Source organism: Anopheles marshallii, chromosome 3 (genome assembly GCF_943734725.1).
Source record: "Anopheles marshallii chromosome 3, idAnoMarsDA_429_01, whole genome shotgun sequence".
Lineage (NCBI taxonomy): Eukaryota > Metazoa > Arthropoda > Insecta > Diptera > Culicidae > Anopheles > Anopheles marshallii.
The window spans coordinates 10,198,949-10,218,185 of NC_071327.1; positions in this window are offsets into that span (position 1 = coordinate 10,198,949).

Below are 19,237 nucleotides of genomic sequence, written 5' to 3' on the forward strand. Positions count from 1 at the left end.
GTTTTCCTAATGTAATTAAAATTTCCTCCTATCGCTCCTTTACATTCTGCTTAATGTTGCTCAATTATCGTACTGGGAGAAAAAAAACTAAATGGTAAAATATAAAAAAATAAAACCCGAAATTTACACCAAAACCCATCGCGCATTCGACGCGCCGCACCGAAACATGGTTTAAATCATTTTAATTGTGTCAAAACTGTCCGCGGCTCCGAGATCTTGGGCCGATGATCTGCTGGCCAGTATGCACGCGGACCAATATTTATGATCAACCTGCAACCATGACTAATGCACCTGTTGAAAGCAAATTTTATGTCTTTTTTATGATAAAACACCCTTTTTCCTTCCTTCGGCTGCCGAACGCGAGGGAAAACATGAGCAATCCCAAAACGGCCCACCTGAGACCGACCTGAGGATCAACCGGCAATTAACGGAAAAGATACACCGGACTCCGGACCTGTCGTTCCGAGGGTAATAAGTCAAACCGTGAATAAGCATCTTTCGATGCCTTCTTTTTTTTTGGCCTGGTGGAACTGCACCGGGTTTCTTTGGCACTGTGACACTTTTCCACCAGGGCCCGGAATGGCCCCGAGCGACTAGCGGAAGAAAATAATCCCGCTACGGTCAACATAATAAGATAAGCATCGATGGAAGATTGTCTTGCATTTCCCATTTCCATCCGGACGGCGCTGCTGCTGCTGGTGCTGCTGCGGGATTGTAGGTGTTGAGCAATGAATTACCACTTGTCAGTGAACCTGTCGACAGCCGGTCCTTTCGGTGCCGGCCGGTAATGGGTCACGGATCGGCAGAACCGTCCCATCACGGTACCGGGAGCGAAAAGTGATGTAATAATTGTTTACGATCATCAGTTTCGGAATTTATGAATGAGCGCCCTGGGGGACAACCAGTGTAGAACCGCACACAAATGAGAGCCACTTGTTGGCCCTTTTCTTTTTTAAATTAATTAACGCACCCCGTTTAAAACACTCCGTCACGAAGTCGAACGTACGTAACTGGTAACGAGACAGCATTAGAATAAGTACACTCATTCGCGTTTGCCCACTCCACTACGGGTGGACCACCGTTCCATTAGCGTTTGTCGAGGCTGAGTGCTTGCCACGGAAGTGCCACGGTGCGTTAACAGTGTGAACTGTGCGTGCGTGTGCTCGTGTGTGTGCGCGACCTGTGTTGTAGGACAGATTCACAGATGGAAGGAAAATATGTTTTTATTGTTTTATTATTCAGAAAGATCGAATTTTAATACATTAAGCAAAACCGCTGTAAAAATACTCCCAACGGCAACCGGTCACAGCAAGGAGGGCCTTTAGCCTGTTGCATTAATATTAATTATCTTAACGATCTTTCACTCGGTTTTTGGGAGGGCGGAGGGTGGGTGGTACGCAAGAAGCCACAAGATCACATTAGCGGTTAAGCAGATGCGTGAGAGGTTTTGGTGTGAAACATGAACACGCGAACTACGAAAGTTTCCGGTTTGGCGGGTCCCAAGTCACCGACATGTGCTTAATGCTGTGTTAATGTGCAGCTCCACTACGCATGTGAACAGTGTAACACGTGTGTCCTCCTTCGCCGTGATTGCGGTTGTTCGCGAGAAGTTTGGTGAGAATTGGTGGTCGCATCGGTGCGTTGAATAAAGCATCCCTGATTGAACTCCCCTTCCCGCCTTTCCTCTGGGCGAACACCCACCCATGCGATCGATGCACGTGTCTTTTATAATTTTTCGGCCTTTTGGGGCGGATAATTTCATAAGCAATCGCGCCGCAATGCGCGTGATGGATCCCGGCTGGCACTTGTTTTACAGAGCAGAGGGGAGAGGGGGCCCCATTCGGTATCGTTTACCCGTATTCATTCCACATAAATCACGGTGAATTATTAGCGCGCACCGTTTGCCTGCCAGCTGCACGTGGAAAGGCAAATAAAAAAACCCCCCCACGCCTCGACATGTACTTGGTAAATGTAATTATTCAGCAGCAAGCTATCATAATTACCAAGGTACGTATACAGATATTTTTCAGCACCATCCCGGGAGGGGGAGAGGGACGGGGTGGATATGCTCCTTGCAAAGAATCTACCCTCTTTTGGTGGATTTTTCTGGACCGGTGCACTGGACCGGTATGCCGGTGTTCAATTCGTGGCGGGAGCTACGCGAATCGAGCGCCTGTTGAATAAAGATCAACCCCAATCTTGAACCCTTTACCCCGGGTGGAATGTTCGCCAAAAAAAAAATCCGAAAACAAAACCACAAAAAATAGACAATAAAACTAATGGTTTTAATTTTGACTCGAGCAGACTCGAGAGCACTCACACACATGCACGGGGTTGTGTACCGCACCGACAAGGTTTTAAAGTGTTTCGAGTTTAATTGACGATTTATTAAATAATTAATAGCAGCAAAATGAAAACATCACACGAGTATGCGAGTTGGCCGGTGCTCTGCTTGCTTGTTTTGTTCGCGGTGGACATTTAATCCTTACTCACTCTCCCTGCAAGTCGCTGTGTCGCTGACCAGTGGCGTACAAAGTGCTGTTTTGTTAACCAAACGCCGCGGCCCGGTAACGCTTGTTTTAGCACCAGGGTTCGAACGGCTATCGTCTATTTGGTGACCATTTACATTATCAGACGATTTGGACGGGAAGCTTCTTTAACTAGCCAAAGCGCATCCTAGCGAATCGCCGATCGTTCGCACCAGCGCGGTACGGAGTTGACCCTTGCAGGCGTACACCTCATCGTTGGTGAGCGCCAAAAATCCGGAAGCGGGCACATAAATTAATTCCTAATGAGCAATAACAATAAGGTTGGTGAAATTTTTATGTTTCATCATACCACGTGCCCGTGTGAATATGACCCGCGCACTGTATAAGTGATCAGTATGCTGCGGAGGAGTGTTTGTGGTTTTTTTTTCTTTTCGACTGCAAAACCAAGCGAAAACATAAAGCCAACAGGTTGAAGTAGGTTTTTTTTTGGTGTTTTGTTCGGTAGGAATTATAATTTTATTACACCCCAATAAGCTTTGCCTCTGCGTAAGGTTCAACGTAACGCCAAGCTGAACCACTTCCCCAAGGTCCGGGTCGATTCTTGTGGCAGGTTTTCTAATTTCATTGCCACGGCAAATGGCACAATAACGTAACGGCTAACATAGCGGTGGACACCGTCTCCTGGGCTGGTCGGGAATTCAGCATAAATGGTTTGAAGTATGCTTGCTCAGGATGACAGCAATAAATCACGCTTCATGCACGGGTATAATTAAATCAATCCCCACATACACACACACACACATGCCGTGCCGTGCAGAATAGGTTAGCAAAGCAAATTTAATTACATACCAATGAAAACGTTTCAAAATCAGCAGTCAAAATTTAACCATCTTTTAAAAAATGGTAAACATATTCACTCCAACAATAACCATCCCCAATACCGGGGATCCTTTCGTGTGCGCCCGGACAAATCTTTTCGGGAGAAAGGAAAGAAAAACCACAGAACGCCCGAAATTCGTTTATTAGCCACCACGATCGAAACGATCGATGGGCACTGCTGCTCGGCGCCCACCTTCACGTTGCCATTAGCAACGACCTGTCGATTGACGACAAATCGTTGCCAGAATGAAAACACACATTTGCACCATGAGGCAAAACCCGTAACGCCAAAAAAAAAACGCATCGTCTGCTTCGCTCTTTCGCGAAGCGAATTTTGAATTTGAATTTTAAATTCCAACTGCCCCCCCGCAAAAGCAACATAAAAATACGTCACGGGAACGCCATGTTTGTTTGTTTTTAGCTGTCCTGCAATGCAGTTGTTTATGCGTGTGCATGCGCTTATCCTGTCGTCCTTTTTACGTTGGCAATTCTTGCAAACCGGGCAGCGCACGCACGTTTGCCGCTAACGTGTTGTGTTTAATTTCTTGTGTGATTGCAATTTCAGCGGCGCATCGATTGGAGAGGCGAGTCACTTTTAGACGACTATCAATTAGCAGCATTCAATTCCTTTTCGTTCGGGCTGAATGGAAGTTTTCCGGGGGCTTTCCCCTTCGCGGGATGACATTTCGATGTTTGAGCTGCAAATGAATGAAGGAAAAAAAACACATTACTATATGAACGCTCGGCCTCGCGACATGATAAAGATGATCTGAATATTCATTTTCACGTTGCGTTACGTTCACCTGTAAGCATCAGCTCTTGGGAATGCTCTTTTTTCCGGCGTTCCCTAATTGAAACCCGTCTCATAAACTTGCAGCACAAATATGCAGTCCAAACATCCGATGGCCGATGTTTAAGCGCTTCCTAGTGGAGAGCCCTTTTTCGAGTGCGGCAAGTGCCTTCCATTAGTGCCAGGCGAGCATTTACTTCTTTAGGCCGGTCGTTTTCAAGTACTTCGAATCACTCTTCTCCAGCGAATGCTTCTCTTTTTATGCCCAAGAGCACTCTGTTTGAAAATTTTCATAATTTCAATTAAATATTTAATAACATGTAAAGTAAATTAGTGCAATATTTACCCAAAAGAAAGGAAAGGAAACGGGGAATGGCCACTTCTTCCGCTAACCGATAATGATGCACACGAGCTTCTCAAGCGCAACGATCATCACGGCGATGAACCCTCTCGATGACCTCTTCCGGAAAAGGGGTGGGGATGCGAGTGCCCTGTCCCGGCGGGAGCACATTTGATCAATTCAATGTAAATATCAAGATAACTTTAATAGCCTTTAATGTTAGCATGAAAACTCATAAACAAATGCTTTTCTCACCTTCTCGCCCGTCGCCCTATTGATCGCCATTTTTTTTTTCCGGGTACCATTTTCGGTGCTCAACCACACGAACCAAAGGTGTCATGGCCCTGTGTGTGGGTTAATTTTCATCCTCAGCTGAGGGTGGTTTAACTGCTTGCTGCTTCCATTCCACCTGCCGCCATCGGGGTCCTTTTTTGCGAGTTTAAGCCGAGTTTAAGCTTAACCATCATCATTACTATCATGCTTTGTTGAGCGGACAAAATTTAACCTAAAAAAAAATGAAGTAAACAGACGGGGATGGGAAAACATGTAAGTATGCATGCAATAAAGTTTTTTCTTTATTTCAATGATTAAACGCGCAACGGCATGTTTCACAATTTGCGCCCTCACGAGATTTTTACCACTCTGGGGGGGCGGCGGACTTTTAACGGCCAAAAACCATGCTGGTGTGGTGGAAAGGATAATGACCAAACATACCAAAATATGATGAGGATTAGGAGGACCACTGGCTGTTGGCGTGCTGGCCACAAAACTTTCATTTTAATTCCCCACCCGCTTCCACTACTTGCACCTACCCACCACTTTTTCGTCGTGTTTTCCATTGGTACCGGGTGCGAAAGTGGCTATGAAAACGTTTATATGCGTGCTGCGTTTTGGGGTGTTTATTTTTTGTTGGTTCAAGTGGATGAATGGCAGTTTTATTGTTCATCTTCTCTAGCCAAAAGTCGAAAAAAAAAACTATTAAACTAAACCCCGAAAAACCCCCATCGCCAATTATGTTAAATTTATCAGCAGTGAAACCCTGTTAAAAGCCATCAAATGGAAAAGGGGTTTTCACGTGGCAAGAATGCATGTGTGTTTGTGTGTGGTTGTTTTGTTTTTGTCTTATTGTTTTATGTTGTTTTGCACGAAAACACCACAACAATATAATTACATCTTCACAATGTTTGTTCGAGGGCTTCACTTATCGGTGATGTGCTTTGCAATCAAACCGTTCGATGCTCAAGGTTCGATGTTTATTGTAGAGAATAATTTATTTACTGCTTCGGCCGCGGCCAATACACTTAACTTCCTCCTTTTGCCTAAGGGCACCTAGCCTGAATAGCCTTCAACCCCTTTTTGGAGAGCGAAACCGGAGGGTGGGGAGGGGTTGGATGGCAGGAAGGAAGTAAGAGACCCATTCTAATCGCATCAAATAATTAGCGACCGTGTATGTTTTGTTTACACCGCTACGATTCAACATTTATTATCATCGACAATCGAACGATGATTGGACACAATCGATCGGAATTGATAAAAAAAATCAACTCACACACACACACACACAGGCATACGCTATCAATTGTCATATATCATGGTCACCGGCTTTGCTGCTTGCCAAGGCTTAGATGAGCAACAGCAACAACAGCAAAAACATAAATAAATCCAGCTCATTTAGTCCGGCGCTGCGCTAGTTGCGCTGGTTGCGTAAATATTGCGTCCTGAGGCGCACGTGTGTGTTTGCATTGCATTTCATGCGGATTGATCGGTGCGCACATTTAATGCACCTTTCGCTTATAAAGTGCAATCAATATTACCTCGCATCGGTGATAATGATCCAGCCCTCTCGAAAACTGTTGCTGTGTGTGACAAGCGTGTGGTGATATGAATATTTATTTAGCCTAACGCTCTTACGACGTGCAAATGACTTGAAATCAATATTATTACGCAGTAATTATGGATGATTATTGGTTCGGGCGACGTACAATTTGCGAGCGGGCAGGTTCGTGTCTCACTTTGGACCAGTTTCTTATTTCCCTTTTTTTCTTGCGTTCTTTTGCCCAACGCTTCAAACCACCTGTTGACATACGATGGACAACGAAGGCGCTGACAACAGCATAACTTTGCGGCATGATAACGGTACATAAATTAATTAAGTCTTTCCGTTCTCCCGCCCTGTCTTGGGCTACTTGTTTTCTCTCCATTTTGTGCTAAAAATCATTCCCCTATCTGAGTGTGCCGTGGAAAACCCTGCAAAGGAAATAGAAGGAAAACCCACATATTCAAAAACGTCCTGATCGGCATTCCAAGCAAGCAAACGAAGCAGGCGCTCATGTTTAAAATTGTGTACAAAATCAGGTAACCACCACCAGTCGAAGGGAAATAGCGGTGGCCACGATTTGTGGCGACAGCGAAGGCTTTCAAAATGGCGTCTAAGGTAAAAAGAGAAAAAACACACGGTAGCATAAAATGTATTCAACTATTCATTGCTCTAAACCAGGATGGGAGGGAGTGTTTCTTGTGGAGGATGGGGTGGAAAGGGGTGGGTTTATCATCGCATCGATCGCGAACTTCATGGAATGAAAGGTGGCACACAAACAGCCACACACACACACACGTGCGCGATAATTAAATAGCCAACTCTGGAGCTAGGAAGGTTGGAAAATTATCACCAACGGTTTGCACCAACCGCGTTCCATCTCCGGTTTTATCGGAGATTCAAAATCGGACGCGAAGTAAAAAAATCAACATGCCGCAGCAAAAACCGGAGCAAACAGATGCCTCTTCCGGGCGTGTTACGTTCGCTAGAAAGAAATTCACTCCACACACGCGAACATGCGTCAACCTTGTTGTTATGGGTAGCGGTGTTCCTGGTGCTGAGCGCAATATTGCATATTCAACAGTAGGCGGCGTCTAATCATAAATTCAAATCACATTTCTTTTCAAATCCAACCCATCGATGAGGGGTTGCTGCGACCGTTACCGGCTAAAGGGTTTCGAAAGAATCCGCCATTAAGGGAACAGAGAAATAGAGCGAGAGAGACAGAGCGCTAACCAGAGAAAAGTCCTGCAATAACCATTCAAACGTAAGTACGGATGATTAAGTCTCTATTAAGTCTTACTCGAAGCTTCACAATCAAGTTTCGAAAGAAATAAAAAAAAATCGTAATACATATTGAAAATGGTTAAGCAACCGATTGACCCACCCCGAGCCAACAATGGCTGCCGAGGTGAAATCATTATCGCTAATTAAATGATTATTAAAAAATAAAGTCCAAACAGATCAACCCTGCTTGGTACGCATACGCATAATATACATTTGAACCGCTGTTTTTTTTTTCCTCTGCTTCTTGCTGCCTGCTTGTGGATTGATGGTAAAACGTGTAATTATCTGATGGAAATCTAATCTAATTACAACCGTCCCATTATCGCCTTCAAAACAACCACTTACTATTCTCACCGCCAGCAAGTGCCAGCGGTTTCCATTTGGTTCTTCTAAGGGAAACCTCTTGAATATCCGAGAAAACTGAAACAAAAAACCACCACCCCACCTGTTGCTTCCCACTACAAGCCTTATGGCCGGAACGGTTTCGATGTGCGTTGGGTGTGTGGCAGTGGCGGTGGTATCGAATATTTATTTATTCTAGTTCACTATCATCTTGTTATATTTTTATGGGTTATTAATTTGTGACTATTTTCTTCTCCTTCTGTTGGTGTGCGTTTTCTTTTGGTTGTTTTTTTTTCCTCATTTGGAACTTGCTTGCCTTGGGGTTTTGAGGAGTTCCACTAGTTAATTTTATCCCCCACCACAACGGGAGCAAGAAAAACTTTGTCTAAGAATGTTAATGATAAGCACATTGGTTTGTTTTTCTTTTTGGTTACATTTTTGGCCATCTTTCTCTCGTTTGCTCTACCTTACATTTTCCATCCATCCTTTTTTTTTTCTTTTCCTGCAACTCATTTTCTCCTGCTTGCTGGTTTGTAGGTTTGTACCAGCATTTGATATTTCATGTACCGTGAGGTCCAATCACAGGTTTTTGGGCATTTTTCTCATTCAAAATGGAAGTACAGCTAGCTTACCAAATTTTGAAAATTATCCCAGCGTTTTCTTCGACCCCCTTTTCCATACAGGCATCGGGTGAGGAAACGAATTTTCATTCCGTATGAGCCTGTCCGGTGGTCAAATTAATTAGGCGTTCGTTCAATTGGATCGCTCTTTATACGGTACACACACTAAATACCCCATTGTAAGAGGAAAATGGTACAGGTACATACAAGCCTGTGTAAAGCGCTTTAAATGTAACGCACCAGCCTAACATTCACAACCTTTTTCACACCCTAATATTATGGAAAATTCATTCTGGAATAACAATCACCTCACACGCAATATTAGTAAACAACAGTGTGTTTAACGCTTCCGTACGTTGTAATAGTGCACCTTTGGCCTAATAGTCCACTGAAGGGCTCACGGTTTGTGTATCACCCACCATAAGCACCCCATTTAAAACCATCATGTAGCGCATATTTTCCTCAATTTAACGATGGCTACTTTTAACAGATAACAGTACAAAAAACGTCTAAATGTTTTTTTTCTTTTACCATTTGAAAGTGCTGCTTCATAATTGCGCCGGTGGATCATTACATTGAGCTGGTCCTGTTTGGGTTTCAAGTGGATTTTGCTTCTTTCCGACCATCCCTTGTGGATGGGGTGGACATTTATCCTGCTGGATCAAGCTAAAAATGTTGGAACGATACCAAAAGTGTAAGAACTTGATTTTTCAATTAGCGATAAGCGATGCTGGACATACTTACATGCTGTACCTTCGTGTACCTGTCGATCGAACTTCGAACCGTGGGATGTGTGTGTCCATGGTGAGCCAAAAATATACTTCGTCATATTCCTGCAAAAGACAAGTATTAGTATTGTGAGTTGATGTTGGCAACGATTCAACAGCGCAAATGGCGAATTAAAATAGACCGGTGATGGAAAAGTATATTTGGGGAAAGCATGTACTACAGGATATAGAATGATGTCTTAGTCACAATTTAACCCTCGTTTAGTCAACATTTTTACTTGCAGCTAAATTGTTTAAATGGGAACTAATTGCCAGAATGTTCCAGAAATCCGGAAATTTTTGTAAAAATTTGAACGAATTCCCTAGGCAAAGATCCTTCAAAACGAATCAATTTCTTCAAAGAGAATTACTTGATGATGTGAGAAACAGTTGTGGCAAATGAAAGAAGCTAGAATTCTCTACCGACTATGTAGATTTGTTACATTTCTACATCCCCATCCTCTTATGATGGTCATTACCTTTCCAATGGCGAATAATGTTCCAACATCTTAACTGCACCATACGGTCTAGCGTACCTCCATTACTGCTGAGACGAGAGTTTCTTGATTAGCCAAAATTCAAGGAAAACCGGGGGACCAACTTTCTGTCTGCGTTGTGTTCCACCCCCACGCTGGCCAACAATTGCCAATCTTTTGGCGGAAGTTTTGAGACCTTTGCCGTCCTGGGATGGAACGTCCGGATAGATAGTGGTCTGCTGCTGCTGTTCATAGCAGGATGATATATGCGATGGATGTCTCAATTACCGTACTCTGCCCGTCTGCATCGCTTACCAATCGCACACAGACACCACGCACACACACACACACACACGCAGAGAAACGTCCAATTTTGGAGCCGTAAAGAGCGGTTTCCCGGTGCAACTGCGAGGACATTCGTTTGCTCATTTTCACTCACTCCCCCTCCCGAAACACCTCCACCCACAGACGGAGGAAGCAAAGTGGCCAGATAATTTCACGCTTCGGCGGACGGGTTCTCGATGATGCGAAGACACGGAGAATGCTGTGCCGTGGCTGCAACTGGACAAACTTTCTGATTTATAGAATGGTTCATTAAAATGATTTAATGAGCGATACCCCAACGAGTAAAAGAAAAACCGGAACGAAGGTACAGCTTGGCATACAAATACGTGCGCTGCGGTGAAATAGACAAACGCACACACACACACGAAAAAGAACAAAAAATTGCACAAGAACGAATGATCAGAGGGATGTGACATGCCTTGCCATTAGTTCCAGACGCCGACTAGAACTGGCGGACAGCCGTGCTCCAGACGGGGTCGTCCTGTGCTGGATGAGTTCGTAACGGGAGGAATTAAATATTCACCAGAACACGTACACAACGGTCGGCGCACGTTTAATTATAGCCTGTGTGGCCTGTTACTGTGTTCATTTGTGCGAAATGGTAGTTGTTTTGGGGTTCCAAAGGTTCCGGGAGGCAAACCAACGCAAATCGAATATATGAACTTTCATTGCATAAATTGAAGGTGACTTCAGGCAAGTTCCTGTAATGTCTCCAGGGAATAATTCTTGCCATTCCTCTTTTGCACACGTAAATGTACAAAATGATTTCAAATGCGCTTCTCAACATCTTCCAGCAGGTCCACCACCATCTCACAGGCTTGCTATAAAAATTGCACTTCCTGTTTCCGTTCGGTTCCAGATGCTTTTTTGCAAACTGACGCCGAGATTGCTGCACAATTTACTTTGCAGAAATACACCGTCCCTACCGGGCACTATCCACTGTCCCCGTCTTCGTCTTTCATTTCCGGTAGCGAAAGAACCATCAGTGCTTCACGGCGGTATGCATTGGGTTGTTATTTTATGCTACATTTTTCTTTCCTGCCCACTATACAAAACGGGGTGAAAATTGGCTTCTGCTACACATCCGGCATCGAGCATCGAACATTTTGTTGTTCGTCTATTCCGGAGCGTTGGTCGTGATTTCGATGTGGTTTCTTGTTTCTCGTCCTTGTTCCCTACCTTGCCGGACCTTGGAAAGTCCGTTAAATCCTTAACCTCGAGAAAACTTTAAGGTACGACGGGGCCTGGGTACGTAGAGCTTAATGTTTGAGATGGAAATATCTGGAAAATTAGTGAGTGTTTGAGTTTATTATTGATCTCATATAAAGAAGTTCTAGAATTCTGGCCCTCTAATTGGCTTTGAAGAGCATATAAAAAGCTATCAGTAAAGATATATTTGGCATGAATTTTGGAGGCAAGTTAAAGACAATATTGATAACCAATATTTTCAAACCATTTTCATCTATAAAAGTTTCACTTCAACAAACCGAATAGTCAAAAAATTCCAAGGACTTCAATCAGCTTTTTTAGCAATACGCATGACTGTTCCTCTCGAATAAAAAAATCCTCGTTTTGCTCCACTTTGCCCTAAAACCTTCCGAACGCGACTCCATTTAAGAGTGTATACCGATAAAACTCGTATCGAAACCAACGGCCAACGAGAAAAAGTAAAGCAAATTTAGCACTGTCACTGCCCAAACCTTAAACTACAATTTTCGGACCCCGATTAGAGGATGCCCTTTAGCCGGTTGCCAATAAGATTGGGGCAAATCGCAGGGCCCACAGCATCATGCGAAAAGTTTTTCTTTCCCTCCACTGTATTAGCCAACAATGGGCAAGTAAACGAGACAGTTTACCAACCGCCCTTCACACAAGGCCAGAGAATGCATTAAGGATATTAATGAAAACTGTCCGAAATGATCATTTTTCAAACAAACACTCGGGCTGACTAGTTTTCGCACGTGAATATATTCAAATAGCATTCCCGTTTGATGATGGCAAACCGGGTGGAACGGTAATGTGTTTTCCCATTCGATACGGTCAGAAAGTGGTCAGTGGGTGACATAATTTTTTTCGATTTGTCATCTCGGTGAATTTGTACGATAGAAGAAAAAAAAACTCAACATTTCATCGGGGACAGCTTAAAAAATCATTTTCTCTAATGATTATTGTGATTACAGTTCGGGCAACCCCGTACATTCTGCACCGTGCGTTATGAGATGCACAATGGTCAGTCGGTGTGTGAAGCGTTTCGTATAATTTAGTCATTTTTCTTCCATTTTCTTCCCCTGGAAAAATGTTTTGCTAAAAAAAAGGAAGAATAAAAAAACACACACCGAGGAAAAATCGTTTACTGCCTGCCAAAAACCTCGGGAAAAAGCATGGAAAAGAGCAGTTGAAGGAAAACCTCCGTAACATGTTTTGACACGCCGCCCATGGCCTGCTCTGATAATACACTTTTTATGACACCCGATTATTCACGGCTTTTACGCTGGATCGCAATGGAAGCGATAGGAGAATATGATTGATTAGATAATGCCTGGAAGTGGAATCACAAGCACACGAGCACTAGACAAGCGTGAGCGAATGTGTGTGTGTGTTTTGTTTTTCTTTCTGCACTATAACTTTCTCTGCATAACGTAATTGCAAACGTATGCGCAAACATACACACATCCAGTCCTGAGGCTGGCGATTGCAAACGGTTGGGTCAATTTATCTTTTGACAGCCTGATTGCATAGCCTTCAAGTAAATACACGCGCGCACAGAAATTTTTATAACGCCCGTACACAATTTCATATCCAATAACTGAATTAGGCGCTGTCAAAAGTGTTTTTCATCACAGCGGATCAATCCGCGAAACCATTTTTCCCAGACAGACATCCAACTCGGTACGGTAAATCTGTAATCCAAGGTAAAATACATTATTTATCTACCAAAGCAACCGGTGTACCGCCGTTGCGAATGTGTGGGAAAGCAGGGGTTGGCGTTGGTGGGAAAGATGGGGTAGTGTAAAGCGGTAGGGTTGTGTTTCAATCTTCCATCGAGCGTGCAGCGCTTGTGTTATACGATACATTTATGCTTTTGTTTTTTTTTTCCCCCAATACTACAAGTGTCTTTGGCCGCCAATCGGCCATTGGGAAGATATTACAATACGATTTTCTTTTGCTTTTTTTCGCTTACATTTGCCTTGACGGTTCAACTAATTGATTACGCGCCTGAAACTATAAACTCTCATGCTTAACTACTAATGACACATTATAGTCGCTGAGCCAATCCAACCCCCTCGACCCCTTTGTATCTGTTTTTCATTTCTCTTCATCTCGATTTATTATTATCTTATCCCGGTTCGTACCATAAACATATTGAAAAGTGGCTCTTAATTAAAAAGAAATCGCATCTGGAGTGCTTTCAATGATGAAAATGAATTTAAATCGAATTACGATCGAAAACAAAAACCGCAACGAAATCAAATAAACAACAATACCACGGATTGAACAAAGTGAATGAAGCAACCCGGTAGAAAAAAAAGGCGAAATCAGTATAAAAGAGAGAGAAAAAGAGAGACAGATGAATAAAGAAGCAAATAACTTGCCAACTAACAAACGTGGAAAATGATAAAATGAAATGAGTAATAATGAAATCGGATCTGTCAGGACTGTTCATAGCAGCAGCACAACACAGATGGGGAAGAAAACTTCAAAATGTGAATTTACTTTTTGTCGCGCATTTTGTTAAAAGAAATGGCGATACGATTGGTTCGATGGGTCCGCCACATAACACAAAACCCGGACCACCATGTTGTTCGACGCCGGGGGGAAGACGCCAAAACGGTTCAGCGACACGGTCAGCCCGCTAAATGAGCCCAATGGATGATGGAGCTTATTCCATTATTGGTTCACTCCACCCGGCGATCATCTTTTTCCTATAAAGTGTATTCGAATGATTTTGTGTTCATTTTTTTTTTCTTTGTTTCACCCATTAATTCGATACGCAATGATCTCAATACGACCCCGGGGCCAAAGCTTTTGGACAAATCGAATGTTTTGTCATTAATATTTTAATTGCGATGCCGATTGCACACGGCTAACGATGCCGAACGATGGCCGGAAACGTACACGGGGTTGCTAAATAGGTATTGAAAAACAACTACTAGTGGAAAATGAGGCACGGGGGGGAGACAAATACAATATTGTAGTCATCGTGGGTGGCTGATTGATCGTAATTATTTGTGGCTCAATTTTTGATTAAGGCAATTTGTAGTTCGATTTCTACAATGTTGTTGTGTCGACGCAGTTTGGAGCTTTGGAAATTGAAGTTAAGTGACGCAAGCGGCAGTAACGCTCGATGCGAGTGGTGAAGGAAACGATTTAGATCATTCATTTTAGTGATGGATAAAATGGTTATTTGGACGAATTCCGCAGGTGATTTTGGAAGGGCACTTAATCGAACTTCAAACTTAACTTAATCAAACGGAAACGGATATCTCTTTTTTTATTTAAAAAAAAAATGGAAAACTCATCGGTAATAGACGGTTAATGAAAAGGATGGCTTGACACTCAAGAAAAATTTCCTGCTATCTGAGAATCAATAGGACAACCTGTGCAAAACTTCTTTAAACTCCAAAGAAAACCCTCCTTAGTAAAGTCACTGGAAAATCAACATGAAAGAGTAAAAGTGTCTAAGAAACGCACCAGAATCCTTAAAGGTAATATCTGCATACCCTTGGGAAACTACCGAAACATCTACAGTGATCCATCACACGATGCTAACTTTACATTATTCACACGAACTCCCTTAAAAATTGCAGATTTTACCCGACCTCAATCACAGCGAAATTCATGCTTGAATGACACCAATGACACGGCAAGTCAGCAAGTCCTGGGAGAAATATTTGAGGGGTCAATTAAGCCGACCGGGAGCAGCAAACGGTAGCGCACGGTGTCTCCCGGGGCCAAAATGTACTCCCAAACTCACAGCGAAACGAAATAAACCACAAAAATTTCCCACCGACAATAAACGATAAAACCCCACCCACAGTGGAAAAGTCCATTTTCCCGCTTTTACGGTGCGTAATCAAAATACAATCATTTATCAACCGTTTTTTTTCCTTGCAGACGAACAAAAAATGGATTCTTTTTGGGCTTTGCTTTAAACTTCAGCCACCATGTAGCGCGTGTTCCCTTCTGGACATACTTGGCTTATCACTTCACAATGTCCTCGGATTGTCAACAATTTTGCTTTGTTGTGTTAGTCGGGCCAGTTTACGTTGGTGCTATTTTCCCGTATTTACCAGGGAAGGAAAAACCTTCCCCGTTGTGGTAATGGGATGGAGAAAATTTGAGTTTTTCAACAATGAACACAACCAAACCCTCGGGCATTGGTTCACGCTCTCTCTCTCTCTTTCTTCGTATGTCAATCGTCCCCTTGCAAAGTTCAACGCTTCACAATTCCTTCGGGCATGATTGTGATGTAATATCCTTTTTTTAAGCGGATAACAGCTGAAAAGCAGGAGTTTTATGTAAACTTTTTGCTTTGTGCTCCCACTCCGTACTCATTTTTCCACGAAAACATCCTCTCCCTATCCTTGCGATTTTCTTCAAGAATAAATAATGCAGAAGTAATACACGTGGAAGCAAAAAATGGAAGCACGCTGGTGAAAAGAAAAAATGGTAATGGGGAACCCCCCTAAAGAAAGAAATCGCCCATAAATAAGTTATCAAAAGATAGGCAACCCAAAAAGCATCCAGCGCTTGGTTTGTCCACTTTTAAGCGCCCATTTTAGGCACATTTTCGTTCTAATCTTTGCCACGGCAGTGTGTGGCAAAGAAAATGGAAGTAAAATGGCCACGTGCGGTGGTGCAGATGGTGGCGAAACAACCATTCGGGAAACGGAAATAAAAGTAAAACCATCGTCTCTAAAGCGATAACACTTAAAATTTATTTCCTTTTGCTTGCCTGTTTTGGTCGATTTTGGTTTTTGCCGCTTATAATTTCCATTTCTCCGGCACTCAGAATTCACTTTCTTCCCACGCATGGAAGCTAAATGGCGTTCTTAACGGCAGTACTCTCTCGCTTTGTCCACCTTTCCATGGTCCCTGCCTGCTCACCGTCCCGGTCGTGCAAATCGGGGGGAATAATATTTCACAAAAGTGGATCCTCCAGTTCGTTAGGGGTTTCCACTTTCCACGGATGTACGTTTGATTGTGTGAGCGTGTGTGTGTGTGTGCAAAAAAAAGGAAAGAAACTTCTCCACAGTTTACGCCAATTCCCAAAATATAAATATAATATATCTCCCCGATACAGGAGGTATAACGCAATTTTCCCATTCCCGACTACCGTTTTCCATTGGTTGAGACTTAGGAAAATTATAACTTTCCTTCCAGTACCGGTTTCGCTGTGTACTACCGGGCAGGATTGATTGCCCGTTGTGCAGAAATTTTCCCCAAATTCGTTTTCCAACTTTTGCTTCTTTTGCCCGATTCGTTGCGTTGCGATTTGTTTCCATTTTCCTATTGACCCCTCCGGCCGCTGGCACGAGATTGAAAGATGCTCACTCGCGCCAAACGAACTGAAAGGCACTTCTAAAGTAAACACAAAATACGCTACTTCCGATGTTGCATGAGAAAAGGAAACATAAATAATAAATACAAGTCCCAACAACAAAACGAGAAATGTTAAAACCACCCTGGCCCTGGTCTGGTCTGCTTTCCTAGTAAACTGGGACCGCTTTTAGTAGTATGTGCTGCTTTTGCTAACATGTTATGTTGCTTATTCCTTCCCTGGCTCCTTGCACGAACTCCTGCATGTCCTTGGGTCTAGGAGCCATCCGGTGTGTATGTGTGTCCACCACCACAATCTCTTGAGATTTTAAAAACCCGAAACATTCAATCCTAAACCCACTCAGAGACAGAGGACACACACGTTGGCCGTATTTGCCATTGGGCCCAGTATTAGATGCGCGTGTTGGACAGGATTTTATCAGTCTGACTGACAATAACGCGACCAACAACAACCAAAGAAGAAAAAAACATTTATATACATGGAACGAGAGTCAACTCTGTCATAAACCGGTGAAGACAAGCATCTTCGAGCGAAAGGAAAAGCAAACAAAACGAACAAGAAAAAGTGATACGAAAACGGAAGGAAAATTATGACAATGTCCACACACGATCCCACGCGGCTAACGTTTTCCAATTCGGGGAGGATTTTCATTTTTTTTTATTTCGTGTCAAAGAACGAGCCCGTTTATTCCAGCGCCGAGTAACAACAACAAAAAAACCTCCCCCGCATTTTCCCGATGGTCAAGCCAAAGGGGGGGTGGGAAAACTCCTGAGCCTTGGACACCGCTTCCGCACGGTGTTTCGGAAGGGATTTTGACAAGAACAACTTGAATGCCTTTTTTACGTATTTTTTTCCCTGTTCCTTGCCACACGTGCCACCGGCAAGCACAGACACATACGCGTACAGGTCGTATGGTTTGGGGCTAGCTCGTGATAAAAAAAAACTCTCAAGCATCCTTCTCACACACACACGGGGCAGGATAATGCTTTCAATCTTATTTTGTTTTGCACTTGCTTAAAAAATATCCTATTTCTAAGCACGGTCTCAGCAGCCCGGGTTACAGGGTTACTAACAGGGATGTGAGCAACCCACCCCCCACATTCTGCACCCTCCGTAAAAAAAAAAGCGACTGACGAACAGCACAAGGCGAAGTAGGTGGGAAAGATTTTCATCCTTTCAAAAATGCTACGACCGCTCCGGCAGGAGGACGTGCCCGGGGAACGTGGCTAACGCGTTGTGATGAAAATATATTCATCCCTTGAGATGGTGTTAAAAAGAAGAGAAAAGCCATGACCCCTCAATCTCACTCTCATCACCTCGCCTCCCTTCCGCCCAAGGTGTCCTAAGTCCTAAGCAACAAACAACCGAAGGAGAGAGAAAAAAATGTTCAGCCATTTTTATTCCATTTGAATAAGTAGGCACTTGCCGCTGTTGTGGCCATCTTCAAACCCTCTGGCACCCCACCAACCGTCCCACCGTTCGGGTGCGTTCGTGCGTGCGTGCGTCAGGATGCTTCTTGTCCGGTGTGTCCGGGAATGAATAATGCCAACCGTATGGCCGGACGCGAGCGTTTTTTTTTCCACTCCCTCACCCTCTCGCATTTTCACTCTGTCTCGCTCTGTACTGTCGTGCATGTTATCCTTTATAACAAGGAAGAAAAGGGTCCACTCGGCACAAATTGGATGAAGGATGCTTTTGTTCCATGGGCGTCGGACAAGAGAAATGTTTTTAGAGATTATTGGATTAGAAAGGCCGCACCACTGGGTGGATGTATAAAAAGGGGGAGGAAGGGGGAGGAAGCCGAGGGGGGGGGGGCGAAGGGATGGCATATCTTTCGGTACGCATATTTAACGCATGTGTCCTTTCTCAATCGAGTCCGAATCGATTGTAAGGAGTGGAAAAATCGATCTTCTTTTCACAGCAGGCGATTCATCCACGGAAAAAGTGCCCACGGCGTGATGTTGGGGATGCTTTTTCTCCTTTCCTGCTCCGTTTAAATCCTTCAAGATTCAAGCTGCTTTTCTTAAGTGCCATGGATGGAAGTTTTCCCTACCGGTCAGTTGGGAGGGAAATTCGAATAATCAAACACTCGATGTGGACGGGATTAAGTGGATGTTCTTAAGGTTCTATCGCCAACAAAGCGCCTTATAGCAGCTTAACCTGTGCCGGCATCTTGTCGCTGTTTTACGACACCGGTTGGGATAAAAAACAACACCACTTGGCTGTGTTGTTTGCGCTCTTGCAGCAGCATCCCCTATGTGTTGTCGTTGGCATGGAAATAAATCACCCCATCGCTGGCAAAGCATCTCAGCTCACCATCTCGATTCATCCACCGTAGCGATGCCACGCCCCATTCAAATTTTAAAATCTGATAGGGTGAACACACAACGAACAAAAAAAGAAGAAAGAATACATGAAAATCCCCAGGCGCATAATTTATGCCGGTCGGCTTCATTTGCAAGGCTCATTGCGGTCGCCACGGTCTGCCGTGACATCCAATCCCTCGTGGTGGCCCAAACGGGAA